The sequence below is a fragment of the Magnolia sinica genome, chromosome 3, assembly GCF_029962835.1.
Source record: "Magnolia sinica isolate HGM2019 chromosome 3, MsV1, whole genome shotgun sequence".
Lineage (NCBI taxonomy): Eukaryota > Viridiplantae > Streptophyta > Magnoliopsida > Magnoliales > Magnoliaceae > Magnolia > Magnolia sinica.
In genome coordinates this window covers 99621853-99627549 of record NC_080575.1, presented here as the reverse complement: position 1 = coordinate 99627549, position 5697 = coordinate 99621853, and the positions used below count along the sequence as shown (strand labels likewise).

Genomic DNA, 5697 nt, shown 5'->3' with positions numbered 1-5697 from the left:
TGGACCACATATATATCAAATGGGCCACACTCAAATACAAGTGGTGATAAGGATTTCCACCATTAGAATTCCCAAGGGTTTAATGGTGGACATTCAAACCCACTGTTTTCTATAATGTGGTCCACCTGATCCTAGATCTGTCTTTTATATATATATATATATATATATATATATATATATATATATATAATTTTTTTATTCCATCACAGGCCTTAAAATAATCTTCAAAATGGTTGGACGGTTTGGATGAAATACATGCATCTTGGTGGGTCCCATGGACGACATAGATGAATTACATAACTCATGGTGGGGTACACACTAATGGAAGGTGTGGATTACCACACATACATACATCAGTGGGTCCCATGTGGGGCCCACCATAATGTTTATTTTCCACCTAACCTGTGGATAAGGTCATACAGACCTTGGGGCCCACCGAAATGTTTATTTTCCACCCAACCTGCTGATAAGGTCATACAGACCTGGGGCCCACTATAATGTTTATCTATCATCCAATCTGTTGATAGGGTCACACGTACCCTGAAGAAGAGGAAAAACAAATTTCATAGTGAAACAAAACTTCTGTATCAACCCCAAAAAAAGGGTTTTAAAGGTAGACGTTTAATCCAACTGTTCCTGTAGCGTGGGCCACCTGAGTCACTTACATGGTTGATTTTTGGGTGGCACGCTGCCTTAAGGAGGACCCACCAAATGCAAGGTGTTGATGTTAACACACATCACGGTGGGGCCCACAGTTGGGGCCGTGAGTCCCTGGCCACCGTCCACCAGGCAAAGGAAGCTGTTACGCCATCCTCCGGATGGCAGCAGCAGCAGCGTCAGCTGCTTATTTTGTATTTTTTAAAAAAATGAGTTTTTCTACGGTTTTCCCTAGGTGGGACCCGCATCAGATGGATCCACTCTACCCATTGGATTTCATGGCTCAAGACCGTCTAATTAAGCCCAATATGCAGCATGTTTTGGCAAGTAAAAATATCCAGGCAGGTTTTAACGGCAAACACTATTATTTCCTATGGTATGACCTGCTTGATTATCAATTGGCCTCATTTTTCGGCTCAATGCCTAAAATGGGTTGGGGAACAGGATAGACAGCATGGATTATATACATACTCAAGGTGAGGCCTACATGAGTGGCCCACCCCAAGCTCAGTACACCCCAACGTCAGTTCATACTTCACTATTAGTTGCACCCATGTCAGTACATGCACTCCATGTTAGCCGGCATTCACGTCCAGCGTCCAGGGATGCTGGACGGCATGGATATAACATAAGCATCATGGTGGGTCCCACATGTACATGGCCCACCTGTTTGGACACCTGATACTTGTGCTTTTCCTTCCGTCCAGGCCCACTAATGGGCTGGATGGTGTAGATCCAACACATCCAAATGACGGGTCCCACATGAAGGTAAATGGATTAAAAATATATACTCCATGGTGGGACACACACACATTAGATGGGCCACACACCCCTTCATCATCATCATCATATAAAGAGAGAGAAAAATATACATGAAGGGGAGGGACCCCTCCACTATTGGGCCTTCCCAAATATGATGCATACATCAAGTGGGTCCCACAATAAGTAGGACCTAAAGATGGAATTCAGTGGTCGATCACCCACCTATTGGCCTCCTTCTTGCTCCCTTAGGCTTGTATACCTCTTGCCTTCAACTTTGATGGAGGTTGATGGAGTTTGGATGGTGAGGATGAGAGATGAGAGGGTAGGGAAAGTGGGCCACACTTGGCTTTGGGGAAGAGGACGTGTGGTGCTTGGGAGGTTTGAGAAATGAGAGAGAGAGAGAGAGAGAGAGAGAGAGAGAATGGGATGATATGGATGGGTGGAGTGGTTGTTGTAAGGTGAGGTATGGGTTGGGTTGAAAATTTATAATAGAGGAATGGTGAGGGGAGAGAGAGAGAGTTGACTTATGGAAAATGAGGGATGGGTTGTTGTACTTGGGGTATGGCTTGTACTTGATAATGATTGATTGATGGGACATGTTGTAGAGATTCTCTCGAAATTCGCAACACACGGCGTTTCTTCAGAATGAATGCAGGCCCACATCTTCTGACCTGGGTATCGGTTCGGTGCGCAAGTCACGACGTTAAAATCGCGGCAATGGCGCGGTCGCTAAGATACAAGTTTCGAATCGAGCCAACGTTGGTATGCAGGACTCGGCTTAGGATAACGTGCAAACGTTAAATATGGGTCAAGGGTTGTCGGAATTCAACTAGGAGGATCGCGGAAACCTACGGAATGGTACGGACTATGATACGGGTCTTACAATATAGGTTCCACAATTTAGTCTGTCCACTTTGAGTTAATACATAACATGTGTAAACTTCTGGAGTACCTGCATATCAAGTGTCATGCTCAATGAAAATCTCAAATTATTATAAAAAAGAAGGAACCAAAAATATTAAGAATATGTTGAAGCACGTGTGATGTAGAGGGTCAAATATTGTATATTAAACCCCGTTTATTACTTGGTTTTATGAACCTGATAATGCTTAATGGTCTATCTTAATCATGTTTGTGTTGCAAGGTGAATTCAAGAGCTTGGATTGAAAAGGATGCTAAAAGTATGGATTTAATGCTCAAGAATCGCTAAAGCCAGTGGATAGATCAACCATTAATTTTGGGCCACTTGATCTCTAGATATGCTTCAAATTTTGCACTCAACTACTTAAATTAGATGGAGAAATGAATGGGCTGTGTAGATTCTCAAAGAAACATCAAAAGTGGGCCCCACTTGCAGGTGCTGGTGCACAATACACGTGCACTAGCATTACACCAAATCGGAAGTCAGGTCAAACACAGTTTGACCCGACAATTGCTGCTAAAAAAATAGGAATTCAAAACTCATTCTTCTGCCAACACCGGACGAACGTCAGCTGATGGTTTGTGGCCCACCATCATCATCTAATTTAATGATCCAAACCGTTCGTTGAAACTAGGAGGCCAAACCCACTGTATCCTAATCCGCCACTCGATTTCCTTAGACATTACATGTACATGGAGAATTAGACGCAAGATGGATGGTGCCAAGAAGAATTCTGAGGGCCACATCGAATCCAAACTATACCATGTTGTCCTAGCCCAGAATAATGAGAGAAATTCAATGGACAGAATGGATTTCCCCGCTTGCAGCGATCATGGGCCCACCAACCATTACAGAGCCAAGAAATTTCATAGAGAGTGCAAACGGGAATTGCAGACACAGCCCGAAAAACCGCAGGCTACTAAGTGATCAAGGTCCGGATCATGGCCATGATTAGACCATCCAAATGCTAGCAACATGAGGCTCAACAACTTCCACGCCGGCAGAAGTGATTGGAAGGAGAACATTGGGCTGCACGTTGTCTCCGATCAACCATGCACAGAAACAGAACGCGCAAAGAGTTCGTCCGATCCTTTGTTGTGTGCGTAAATTGCCTTGCGTAGGACATATCTAGAAAATCTGCTCTCTATAAATAAACTCCCTACATCTGACTTAGGGGAGGTGGTGAGTAGGAGAGAGAGAGAGAGAGAGAGAGAGAGAGAGAGAGAGAGAGAGAGTAGGTCGCCCTTTTTCTAGCTGACGCACCAGAAAACAGGGAGTAGAAGCGTGGAGAGGCCATCATCAGTAGTTTTTCTCCCCTTTTCTTAGTTAGTTTTGTTTATGTTTTTTTTTTCTTAAGAGATTCTAGTTCAATCATGTCTATGGTTGGCTAAACCTCTTAGCTAGGGCTAACAGGTAAAGCTTGTAGCGTGAAGGGATGTTTTCTATTACTTTGATTCATATTTATATTGAACTCTCTTTGATTCTAGTTTGATTATAAGGAATACTTGTAGTTTTTAATTATTTGTTGTGACTTAAATTACAATGGATTTGCGATAGCTTTGAGTATGTTCTTTTCATTATGGAGATTGTGAATTTAGGAAATTCTGTTGTTCACCATCGTCCCCTGGGTATGGCTGGATGATGGAACCCTCTCTAACTCTCACAATTCCCTTAGATTGATTGTGGATTGGTAAATTGTATTGTTTGCTTTGTCCCATGGGCATGGTTTTGTGATGGAATCTCTTATAGTTCTCATATCTTTCATCCATTGAGATCTAGATTAAAGGAAGTTCAGATTTTATTTTTAGTGAGATATCTTCTAACTGGATAAAGATGGGACTCTGATTCTAGTTGTGTTAGAGAATCAAGCATAGATGTCCCTGATCTCTACAAGTGGATCCTTAAAAACCCTAGTTTCCCACTTTTGAATTTCACAAGTTTTCCATTTAATTTTTCATAATTATTATCTCACTTATTCCAGATTTAGGTTTTCATCTTCTTCTAGTTGTAGTTCTAGTTGCTCTCAGAAAATATACGAGATTAGTCCCTGTAGATTTGACCTCGGTCTCACCGAGATTATTACTACATCACGACCCTATACTGGGGGTTGTGAATAAGTTTTTGGCACCGTTGTCGGGGACTAACGGTTGCATTTTTCTAAGATTAGCCAGTTTGGAATTACTTTTAAGATTAGGTTTTTATACTTTCTAATTTTAGGATTTCTTTTGTTTTTAGAAACTAACTTACTTTCTAATTTTAGATTTAGAAACTTGCTATTTTTTCTTTTTTTTTTTAAAAAAAAAACTAACTAATTTTGTTTTATTTTGTAGGATTTTAATTAGGAACTTCTAATTTGGTAACTTCTTTCTAATTCCCTTTCTCTTTCTAGATTTCTATTTCCTTTCTCTCTTTTAGGTTTTGGTTAGAATCTGAATTTAAGGGCCGAGAGTGTTTCATGCCCAAGTGGGTTCGTGATAACATTTGACGTCTTTTGAGTGAAGGAGGATTGGTTGAGGGGTTATCTATCCATCGCAGGATTCGAAACCACTCAAGATCCTTAGAGTTAATTAAAGTAATGGCTACAAATCAACCGATAAATCAACAAGTTCAACAGCTGAGGAAGTTCAGGATGAGAATGAGGTGCATTAAGCACCCCTGCCTCGTACTTTATGAGATTATTTACAACCAGTGAGGCTGAGTACACCCTCATGCATGGTTTTTCCAAAAAATACAAGACATATGGATATCAAACCAGGGATAATCCAACTCCTAAAATTTCATGGGCTTGAATCTAAAAATCCGTATCTACACTTGAAAGAGTTTGACGAGATTATAGTCACTCTATACTTTCCAAACGTATCCGATGTACGGTCAGGCTAAAACTCTTTCCTTTTTCTTTGAAAGAGAAAGCTAAGACGTGATTGCATTCACTATGTCCTCGATCTATTGGTAGATGGAATGACATGACAAGGGAGTTCATAAAGAAATTTTTTTATACCATAAGACGAACACCCTTAGAAAGTCAATCATGAACTTCGCCTAAAAGGAAGATGAAACATTCTTCCAATGTTGGGAGGGGTTCAAGGATCTTGTCAGTTTATGCCCACAACATGGTTTTGAAATGTGTTGCATCACGAACTTTTTCTATGATGGACTAACATCTCCCATGCGCCAATTAGTTGAGACAATGTGTAACGGGGAATTTATGAATAAAAGTGTCGATGATGTGTGGGACTACTTTGATAAGCTTGCTGAGAACACACAATCATGGGACGTCTCCCCAAAATCAAACACCATGTCTAGGCAGACTCAATCCAAAGAGGGGTGAAATGTATCTCCTGAAAGAGGACAATGGT

The 5697-nt window shown here is 41.1% G+C and overlaps 1 non-coding gene across 1 annotated transcript; it reads right to left on the bottom strand.

The window, feature by feature from the left end:
* Positions 1-5351: 5351 nt before the first annotated feature.
* On the bottom strand, positions 5352-5458 carry LOC131241734 (small nucleolar RNA R71). Its single transcript, XR_009169294.1, has one exon. It is a non-coding gene; the product is annotated as a small nucleolar RNA R71 (small nucleolar RNA).
* Between the last annotated feature and the right edge of the window lie 239 nt (positions 5459-5697).